Source organism: Megalobrama amblycephala, linkage group LG19 (genome assembly GCF_018812025.1).
Source record: "Megalobrama amblycephala isolate DHTTF-2021 linkage group LG19, ASM1881202v1, whole genome shotgun sequence".
Classification (NCBI taxonomy): domain Eukaryota; kingdom Metazoa; phylum Chordata; class Actinopteri; order Cypriniformes; family Xenocyprididae; genus Megalobrama; species Megalobrama amblycephala.
Window position 1 is genome coordinate 28,934,156 of NC_063062.1, and position 12,143 is coordinate 28,946,298.

Sequence of the window (12,143 nt, forward strand, 5' to 3'; positions counted from 1 at the left end):
AAACTGTGAACAGTGGGCGACATTCATTTAAGCGGATAAATAGAGGAGAAATATGGCAAAGTCATTTTGATGCACCACACTTCCTGCTGCCAGCAGGTGGCGCTTTTATAATAACTAAACATTGCCATGTAGATGTCTTTAGGCCAGTACTATTCTCAAACATGTGAAGTTTGGAGCAGATCGGACATTGTATGCCTGAGTTACAACAACTTCCTGTTTCGTGGCATCAGTCGCATACATTAGCACTTAGCCAAGTGTTGTATGATGTAACGTGTTTCTAGCATGTCTACGCAGGGTAACGCAGGGTCTAATAAAACATGTGAAGTTTGGGGCAGATCGGACATTGCATGCCTGAGTTACAACAACTTCCGAATGGAACGCAGGGTCTAATAAAACGTGAAGTTTGGGGCAGATCGGACATTGCATGCCTGAGTTACAACAACTTCCTGTTTCGTGGCATCAGTCGCATACATTAGCACTTAGCCAAGTGGCATCAGTAGCATACATTAGCACTTAGCCAAGTGTTGTATGATGTAACGTGTTTCTAGCATGTCTACGCAGGGTAACGCAGGGTCTAATAAAACATGTGAAGTTTGGGGCAGATCGGACATTGCATGCCTGAGTTACAACAACTTCCTGTTTCGTGGCATCAGTCGCATACATTAGCACTTAGCCAAGTGTTGTATGATGCAACGTGTTTCTAGCATGTTTGGTACTTCGTGGCATATACAAATGTGTTTCAGAAGTGCGTTCCAAAAGAAGAGGAACGCACTTTTTTTTTTACCCCTACACCCTTCATCCCTTCGAAGCTCTCACTCAGGAGGGTAAACCCTTTGAAGGGATTAGGCATAGGGATGAGCCCTTCTGAATGGAACGCAGGGTCTAATAAAACATGTGAAGTTTGGGGCAAATCAGACATTGCATGCCTGAGTTACAACAACTTCCTGTTTCATGGCGAAACATCGAAATTTGTCAGGCCGCTACAGACACGCCCTTCAGGGAAAACTCTAGATCTTTGCGAATGAATGTCTCAAAGGCCTTTAGATTAGACTGACCAAATATGATGTTGATCTCATAAAAACTCTAGGAGGAGGAGTTAAAGTACAACGTCTGGTAATGGCAAAAACTGCCAAAATTTTGCAGAGAAAATTCTAAATATCTGACTTGTCAAAGAAAGTATCCAATATGTCAAAGAAAGTGTACCAATATGAAAATGTCTATAAATATGAAATTTGTGGCATTGTATTTACAGTACATTTGTTTGTTGTATCATATTTATAGTCATTTTCTTTTACATGCCATGCCACTCTGGCACTGCTCAGGTGTTATGAGAGCCCAGATTGCTCTGATAGTGGCCTTCAGCTCTTCTGCATTGTTAGGTCTGGCATATCGCATCTTCCTCTTCACAATACCCAATAGATTTTCTATGGGGTTAAGGTCAGGCAAGTTTGCTGGCCAATAAAGAACAGGGATAACATGGTCCTTAAACCAGGTACTGGTAGCTTTGGCACTGTGTGCAGGTGCCAAGTCCTGTTGGAAAATGAAATCTGCATCTCCATAAAGTTGATCAGCAGCAGGAAGCATGAAGTGCTCTAAAACTTCCTGGTATACGGCTGCGTTGACCTTGGTCCTCAGAAAACATAGTGGACCAACACCAGCAGATGACATGGCACCCCAAACCATCACTGACTGTGGAAACTTTACACTGGACCTCAAGCAACGTGGATTTTGTGCCTCTCCTCTCTTCCTCCAGACTCTGGGACCCTGATTTCCAAAGGAAATGCAAAATTTACTTTCATCAGTGAACATAACTTTGGACCACTCAGCAGCAGTCCAGTCCTTTTTGTCTTTGGCCCAGGCGAGACACTCTTGACGCTGTCTGTTGTTCAAGAGTGGCTCGACAGAAGGAATGCGACAGCTGAAACCCATGTCTTGCATACGTCTGTGCGTAGTGGTTCTTGAAGCACTGACTCCAGCTGCAGTCCACTCTTTGTGAATCTCCCCCACATTTTTGAATGGGTTTTGTTTCACAATTCTCTCCAGGGTGCGATTATCCCTATTGCTTGTACACTTTTTTTTCTACCACATGTTTTCCTTCCCTTCGCCTCTCTATTAATGTGCTTGGACACAGAGCTCTGTGAACAGCCAACATCTTTTGCAATGACCTTTTGTGTCTTGCCCTCCTTGTGCAAGGTGTCAATGGTCGTCTTTTGGACAACTGTCAAGTCAGCAGTCTTCCCCATGATTGTGTAGCCTACAGAACTAGACTGAGAGACCATTTAAAGGCCTTTGCAGGTGTTTTGAGTTAATTAGCTGATTAGAGTGTGCCACCAGGTGTCTTCAATATTGAACCTTTTCACAATATTCTAATTTTCTAATTTTCTAATTTATATATATATATATATATATATATATATATATATATATATATATATATATCTCCAAAACATTTGTAGTTTTGAAAACCCTACAGGGAATAAAACACGTTCCACCAAATAAAAGAAAATGCCGTGAATGATGAAGAGTCAGCTTTGATTGGACAAAAACGACAACAGTATGAGCGTTTTTACCATCAATCTTAAACTGAGCTTCAGCGTGAGTGGGTCGAGATGATTGACTGCTTCACTGGACTGAACTGGGACATAAATTGGACTCAAAGAGAGAAAGTTCATGACCATCTGTCTATTAAGATGTGACAGCTGACCACACACACCCTCAGCCTGAGGCACCTCCACACCATCTGCCACCACACTGACCCTGCTGAGAGCCACGAGCTATCAGACACTCCTGAAGGACAAACAGATCACAAGACAGACACAATGACAGCTGCACAGACAGACAGATAGAATGAAGCTAATAAAGAAAACTCAAATCTGCAAGTTTCACAGCAATCAGAACACGTTTACAGTAATGTGGAACAGGATCATGGACCAATGACATTTCACTATGGGTGGGGTTCTCTGTAGACAAATTTGTGTTTGTAAGACTGTTCTGAAAGACATTCAGAGGTTTATTTGAATTTAATTGTTTTCTGTTATATCAGAGACTAAGGCGGCATGTGGTCCTCTTAGATTTATGAATAGGAAAAATTGTAATGCTCAATATGAAGGCTGAAGCAGCCAAAGAAGAAAAGAGCTAAAAGAGCCAAACTTCTGTTTGTGTACTTTAGAACACACATGCGCATTATCTGGACCAGACTAAAAAATAAAATGTACGAGTATTCACTTGGCAGACACGTTTTATCCAAAGTGACTTACAAATGAGGAACATCACTAGCAATTTGTCATGCCCTTGTGAAAAAACAAGTGTGCTTAATTGTATTGCCTGTGCACTTGTAGTGTACTTCAAATCTTAAAAGTAGATTCTTTAAAAACTAAAATAATATAAATGAAAAAGGCCACTTAAATGTAGTTAAAGAGAGTCCTCTTTCATGACTATTTTAACAAACTTAGTGCACTTTGTAATATCAAATTAAAAGTTTTACTTTAAAGTACATTTTAAATAATTAAGTTTTAAAAAATTTTTCATGCTTTAAAAAGTACTTGATTGTAAATTTTTTGTTATTTGATGTTACATTTAAAGTTAATATAGGCTATGTTAATGTACTACATTGCAACTTCATCATTACAAATGTGTAATTACAGATATATTTAAATATATACAATAAATAAAACTTACAATACATGACTATGTATATTTTAGTTTACCATAAAAGTTTGTCAGCACATTCAGCAGTAAGCTTTAATCATACAGTATTCCAAAGGCAATAGAAGTAATTATTTACAATTATTTACAATTAATGTAAATGTAAACTATAATGCATTTTCATTTAATTGTTACCAACATACAATCAAACTTTCCATTCAGTAGGATTATGTATATTCTTGTAAAGTATATTATTTTCTATAATAAGTATTCAGTTGGGGAAAAACTGTGTTTGGGCAGCTTCGGTCTTTTCTTAACTGTTTGCGCATAGCATGGAATCTGCTCTTTTGAAAGTGTTAAATTATATTTTATTAGCTATACTGACTCTGGTGACTTTGTGGTCTTAGTTCTTTTAGATTAATCTGCAGCGTTTGATAATGTTGACCACTCTACATTGATATCTTTATTAGAGTCATGGGTGGGGTTAAAACTGTCCTTAAGTGGTTTCAATCATATCAAACAAAAAGTGCTTGATCAGGTTAGGTAATCATTCTTCCTCTGTTGCTTATCTCACCTGTGGTCTCCATCAGGGCTCAATTCTGGTGCCAACTCTCTTTTCCTTGTACATGCTACTGTTGGGTTCCATACTTATAAGGCATGGGGTGTCTTTCCATTTTTATGATGATAATACCCAGATTTACTTATCGATCAAAAGAAATGATCCTTCGGCAATAAAGTCTCTATTAATGTGCTCGGTAGAGGTCAAAACTTGGCTAGCAAAATATGTAATCTTTAAAGATTTAAAGATAAAACTGAGTTGATTATTTTTGGTCCCACTGACTTTTTTTAGGCCAACAACATAGATTTGGGAAGCTTATCTGCTTATAGCTCGTTTTGAGTACGTAACATAATTGGGGGCTCGTCCTAAAAAGCGGATGCTGTCTCTTTTTGTTGAGGAATGAGATGTGTGTTATTTTTGTAACAGGTAGAATTTTGTGTATGTTAGGTTGAGCTAATTTAGTCTTGTGGCACATTGTGATGAGGTCTGATGGCGTTTAACTTACAAAGAGCTTTGTTAATCATCCCTCATTAAAGGGCAGGAAGGACGAGTTGTTAAAAATAGCTGACCAATTGCGATTCCAAAACAAACTTGCTTCTTTCTGGAGTTTTAAGCTTGCCTAATGTAGACAGAGGGGCAGATCTTGCTTGCGAGGAGCAGGATGCTGGGAAATTAGGTGAAGGTAAGGGCGAGTTAGTGGCAGCAGAGGTGGAGGCTAACGTTGGGGCAACTCTTCCACCTTTCGAACCTTTTTCACCAGGCACTCCCAGGTCAACAGGGGAGGCACAGTTGAGAGTGCGGATCACACAGCTCCATATGGAAGCTCAAGAGAGAGCACAAGTCCACCAGGCAGAGCTAGATCTGCGTCTACGAGTGCTCAAGCTTGAAATTGAAGCCGATGAAGAAGTTAAGCTTTGACAGTTGGACGTCGAGGCGGCAAAGGCGCAGTGGTTTCCTCCGTCCAGCGGAACTCCTCATCGGTAAGTGACAATTCAGCTAATTCGAGTTCAGACACTTTTGATGTGGGCAAGCACATTGCTTTAGTGCCAAGTTTTCGTGAATCGGAAGTGGATAGCTATTTTAACGCTTTTGAAAAGATTGCAACTTCTTTGGATTGGCCAAAAGATGTACGGTTGTTGTTGTTGCAATGCAAATTGGCTGGGAAAGCTTTGGAGGCTTATTCAACCCTGTCTTTAGAAGACAGCCTTAAGTATGATGTGGTTAAGTTAGCAATACTCAAAGCTTATGAGTTAGTCCCAGAGGCCTATAGGCAACAGTTCCGTGCTCGTAAGAAAAACACCAGTCAAACATACATTGAATTTGTCCGAGACAAGGGAATTCTTTTTGATAGATGGTGTGCTTCTAGTAAAGCGGAGGATTTTACAATGCTTAGAGAGCTTGTGTTACTTGAAGACTTTAAACAGTGTCTTCCAGAGAGAATGGTATTTGATTGAAATTTGGTATTACTTGAATGAACAAAAAGTAACGCCATTACCTCAGGCAGTGGTGTTAGCAGACGAATTTGTGCTCACGCACCGAAATGTTTTTCAGTCAGAAAGCGTTGAAAAGAGTTTTTTGAAAGCGCCAGCGAAGGTTCAGCAGTCCAAATTGAGTTGTGAAAGCCTAAAGAAATGCAAGAATGCTTTTACTGTCATAAGAAAGGACATGTTATAGCAGAGTGTTTGTCCCTGAAGTGTACCCAGCAGGCCCAAACAAAAGAAATTGCATTTGTGAAGGCCGTTACTCAGAGTGTGCATTTTGAACAGACTAAAGATGAAGTTGACAGTGTTTACTTACTGTTTCTTTTTAAAGGTTATGTATCACTATCAGGTAAAGAGGAAGATCAGGTAGAAGTGCAGGTGTTAAGAGACACGGGCGCTGCCCAGTCGTTTGTGTTTGCAGATGTTTTGCCCTGTTCAGATCAAACATCAGTTGGATCCAGTATACTCGTACAGAGTTTCAGCATGAAGGTCATGAGAGTCCCAGTTCACCGTATTCATCTGCAGACAGACATGGTGTCTGGTTTTGTGGAGGTAGGAGTATGCCCTGTTTTACCGGTGAAAGGTGTATCCTTCATTTTATGTAACGATTTGGCTGGAGGGAAAGAGGTACCTTCGCTGGAGGTAGTTGACACCCCTGACTCTCTGTGTGATCGGGAGCGTTCTTTTTGGTAATTATCTAAAACCTGACAAACATATCTTCCTAAACACTTCCTAACTGCTAAAACTTTAGAGATGGTTTTCCATTAGAGGTATAACAGTACATTTATTCAGCCTGAACTGTCACAGTACGGACGTCAAGGTTCGGCTTCACACAGTCAGACGACGAATACAGTCAGTCAAAGGTGATCCACACTCCAATCCAGAAGGGGGAACTAGCAGTAATGCAACGCTGTTTGCTAACCACCAGAACAGGAAAAAGCACAGAAAAAGAACAGAGTCTATGCATAGATATTTTTACGTGTAATCTCTCAACTAGTGTTTCAACTGCAGAAAGACATCAATAAAACAGCTTGAGAGTAATATCCAGCATATCAATACATTTACCTCAGGTAAGTCATTTAGTGTCCACAGCATGTTAGTTCACTAAAAAAATTAATTCTAGAGGGGAGCATTTCACTAAATGTATGCACTATATTAGTGTTAGCATTACAGAAAGAGACAATTGACTAGTGACAGTATATTTGCAGGTGGCAGAGAGCAAGCAGGATAAACAGGTGAGAGTTCAGTATCAATGGCTAGTATAGCACGCTTAGCTGGTAGGTAACAGTCTCTGTGTTTTTGAAGGTGATGGGATTGTGAAGGCTTATTATAAGCAGAAGATCTGGAGAGAAGACGAATGACGATGAAGGACGAAGACAGGGCAGGAATCTCAATGGGTGCAAAGTAGTGATGGGACGGTTGATACTGGGGCTCCGATGCTCCGACGCAGTTTTCATAGCACTATTGTATCACACACTGTACCGATGCTTGTATCGAAATGACAATACCACGTGATTGATGATGTTTGAAGCTTCGAACGTCATGCAGTATCGGAAAGTTGGGACAGCTGGTTTGAAAAATGGCGTTTCACCTGATGCATAAAAGGAAAATGCATTCAATCATGTTTTATTGCTGGGGTCTCAGAGACACCGAACAAAATACTTTTCAACTACTCACGTCAATTATGATCACATCATTGTATATTTTATATATTTGATCAATATGTGAATCCGTTGACCAGGCTACACATGACATGAGTTGTGGTCTCATTGTCACAAATTAATTTAGATGAGATCAGATGTCACGTACTTCTGACGCTTTGTTTGGTCACGTGCTTTTTCAAACCGTAGATCTGCTCCGCGATGATTTAGATATGGTGCAGAAAACAAGTCTGACCACCAGATGTCACTAATGTGTACTGTGTACTGTAGCTTCGAGTAATGAACCATTTTTCAGCACAATTTGATAAAAGCCTCAAACGCTTCAGAAAGCCTCGGTTTCCCATCACTAGTGCAAAGATCAGGAAAGGAGTCGGGTACCTTGTATGGTTGATAACAACAACATTAAGACCAGACACTGAGGAGAGGAAAGTGACGGCAAATATAGTGAGTGCTGATTAGGATAATGGTTTGCAGATGCAGGTGATTGGGGAGTGAAAGCAGGTGTGAGCCAGAGCGAATGATAAGAAGTGTAGTGCTGAGGGTGACTGAGCTGGTGACTGTGACAATTAGGTTATATTCATTATATTTCCTGTTAGTAATGTCTAGTTATGACAGGAACTGTGTAAATGATCATATTTCAAAAATGAATTGGAGTAGAAAAAATTATTGGTAAATAATTTTATAATTACATTTAGAAATTTTAGTTTACAGCATTAGCTATGATAGTTTTTAATCCTTAAGAAAATGTTAATTATAATTGTATTTATTTAAAGAGAGAGACACAATTTGTTAAAAAAAAACCCACTTTAATAAAAAAAAGAAGAAATTACAAGCAATTGTATGTTTATTTTTCTAATCACTTCTGTACCGGACCTGTTCCGAACCGTGACTTCAATACCGAGGTACGTACCAAACCGTCATGTTTGTGTAAATTTACACCCCTATTATCCATACATTCATTAGTTCTCATTTAGATTACCACAACTCTTTATATTGCAGTATTTTTAAGTCACAAATTGCTTGCTTCCAACTGGTACAGACTGATGGTGCTACAGAAAAGCCAATGCTATCTCACAATCAATTTGTACGTATTTTACGAGGTGGCTAATTCGTAAGAATTCGTACGACCTCACATGTACGAATTCATATGATTTGTCTAAACCCCAGTGACGGGTAGGTTTAGGGATAGGTTAGGGTTAGGTCATTTATGCAAATTCATACGAATTTGGCAACTCGTAAAATACGTAGGATTTAGCAAAAAAAAACATATGAATTTGTATGAGTGAGGTCGTATGAATTCTTACGAATTAGCCACCTCATAAAATACGTACAAATTGTCGTGAGATCAGGATGGAAAAGCCATAAAAGCGATCACATCACTCCCATTCTGAGGGCTCTCAATTGGCTGCCTATCCAATTTAGAATTGATTTTTAATTCTCTTATTTGTGTACAAATCCCTACATAACCAAGCTCACAACCTTTTAGCTGAACTGCTACATCCTTATATCCCCCCCTAGATGTATAAAATCCAGGAACGTGGTTTAAAAATCCATCATTACTGCCATGCTCTACAGTCATTCTAATCATATTTTTTAATGAATAAAAAATTGAGTGCAGATGTTGAACTATTAATCTTGGCTTGGGTGGTTTCTGTGCATATTGCGTAAACATCGGTGAAAGGAAATAGTTCAACACTTTAGGCAATAAAACCTAAACATTTTTTGTAAATAAACACACTAACATTTACTTAAAGCTGCAGTCCGTAACTTTTTTCGGTTAAAAATTATCCAAAATCAATTTTTGAGCAAGTACACAACCAGCCAGTGTTCAAAACTATCTCATTATCTTAGCTCGATTCACAATGGTAAGCTTGTAATAATGTTTTATAATAAGAGCGACATGGTGGATTTCCACGGGAAATTTGAGCATGCAGCAGTTCCTCTGTGCATCATTACGTCATGTCCATAAACAGAAAGGAAGGAGTCCAGGCTAGTCGGTTTTATGATGTGAGGATGCTGCTTGTAGCGAATCATTTATAGCCTTTTCTCACAGCAGCTGAAATAATTAAACATCATTTTGATGGCGGATTGTAATCCAGAAAGATCCAAATGACATTCAACAGCGACTTACGGGGGATTCACCCGTAGTCAAAAAGCAAAAGACTTTGGACTGTTGAGTGGCTACAGAAATTGAAATCTACAGGTAACACTAATATACACATAGTCATAGCAATGCTGATGTTGTTAACATTAACAATTTGAGAACAATATAACAGTAATAATAATTTGCACAGTTTGGCTTGATCCGAACTAAGCGATCGTTAGATTTAATCATCATTGGCAGCGCAATTTATTGTAGGCCTAATGCTTTTTTCCTCAGTTGGTCGGAACAAAAGTGGCAGAAATGTTACTTACATGTTCAGATAATATTTTCCAGTGAAAATTCTTATATTGATCATACTTTCAAGACATATATCCTCAGGAAATGGTATCCATTATTACTGTTTGTTGTATTGTACTCAGTATTGTATTCACATATTTTATGATACATGTAATGTAACTTCAATTATGCCATGTTTAGTGTCTATGGGTTCGTATCGAGAAGATTTAAATGCTTGTGTATACGATATGTTGATAGCTGTGCAACACATCAGTATTACAAGAATCTTTAATACTTCTTCTTCATCAACTCAGCCAGTTTAATCATGCTCGGTTGTAAAAGCCCCGACAGGAGGAATGTTGTCGCCCGGAAATTAAACTCAGGTCAACCCTAAGAGACTTTGACCAGAGGTTAAAAGTCATTGCACAATGCCCCTCCCTCTCTCTCTTGCTTCTTTGCACGGACTGAAGAGACCCCCTTTGCTGCAGGCCTCTTCAGGCCAAGGCCTGTAGTCCTAAACGTGCACCCCAGCCATGTGCTCATCTAGAAGGGAGAAAGAACTTTTTCCGACTACAAGAGTCAAATTAACAGCTTAAGTTGTTTCATATTTCTTCATCCAACGCAGAAGATACTGATTACAACTTCGGACCAAACCATCAAGGATTTCTCCACAGCCTGCAGACCCGATGCTCCTCAACAGAATAAAGGCATTTTGCAAGTATCGTACATTTGAACACTAAACGGCGATTTAGTACTAATTTGTGAACCAACTATGTTAGCAAAGGTGCTTTATTACTGAGAAAACTGATGGTCTTTTCCAGATTGTTTTTGACTTTTTCCCATAGCTTTCCCAATCACCATTATTTATAGTTTGTAAATTGTCATATGTAGAAAATTGTAATTTTTAATTTGCATGATATGCTTTACATAATACAATACACTATTAATCTAATGGGATGGTAAGGGGGTGGTTTTACAGAGGGGATGATTTTTGTCAATTTTTTTTTTTTCAACAAAGGGGTTGCCATCCCCTCACACCCCCTTCAAATCGAGCACTGTTTTTGTCAGATTTTTATGCCTGATTTTAAATGTTATAGAAACGTAATTCCGACAAATGATTTGGTAATACTTTACAATATGGTCTCATTTATTAACATTAGTTAATGTATTAACTAACATGAACTAACAATGAGCAATACATTTGTTACAGTATTTATTAATCTTTGTTAATGTTACTGTAGTTAATAAAAATCCAGCTGTTCGTTGTTTGTATATGTTAGTTCACAGTGCATTAACTAATGTTAACAAATTCAACATTTGATTTTAATAATGCATTAGTAAATGCTGAAGTTAAAATGAACTAAGATAATAAATGCTGTAGAAGTTTTGGTAATTCTTATTTCATGTTAACTAATGTTAACTACCAATGATTTAGACTTTCCATTTAAAGGCCGGAACACACCAAGCCGATGCCGACGAACTAGTGGCGACGGAAGCAGACTGCAGGGTTGGCTCATGTCGGCAGCTTCTGTGTCCAAAGTTGCCCTGACACACCAAACCAACGCTCGACAGCCGACGGCCAAGTAGCACGTCCATTCTGCGCCTGCGTAAGATGAAATGCCTTTCCGAACCAGCAGGTGGCAGTAGCTGAACAGCCATTCAGAATGATCAGATGGCCCGACGGACGGACGAGCTCCGACGCCGATTCAACATTTCGAATCAGCCAAAAAAAAAAGCAGACGAGGACCAACTTCAGCAGACGGTGCGGAACACACTGAGAAAACTTAGTCGGCTGAGAAAACAACCATCGGCTTGGTGTGTTCCTGCCTTAAGTAGATATGAGCTGTCAAATATGGCACTAAGTATTTGGATATATCTATGAAATAATCTGTAGTTATTACTTTGGGAGGGACAAAAATCAATCTAAATTCAAGCTTATGATTTATGACTAATCAATCTAAAGGTGCAGGAAAATTACATCATAACACAAACTGACTGATGGCACAATGAGAATGCACACAGTTTCAAACCCTTGTCTAGAGATGATACAGAGTTGTATGTCAAAGGCAGGAGACGAGAAAAAAATTCAGAAAACTGTATGGCACCTACTTTATATAATGAAAAAGTAATTCTTTCATCTCAATAAAAAGCCACTTCAAATGACCATCAAAGAAGAAAGATGCTTTTTGCCCCCATAATGGTGTAGTTACGTCATCTACCAGCAGGGGCTAACTGAACCACACTAACCAGCCAAACCTTGACCTGTTGATGGTGCCTAGTCCCTCTGTTACTTTATTAATTTTTGAGCTGGATGGTATGGTAAAGACAATCTAAAGCAGAACTGTTGTCATTTGTCAGTCACTTGTCCATCCAATAAGCATTTTCTAACATTAAAAACTAAACCTGCCCCTAAAATA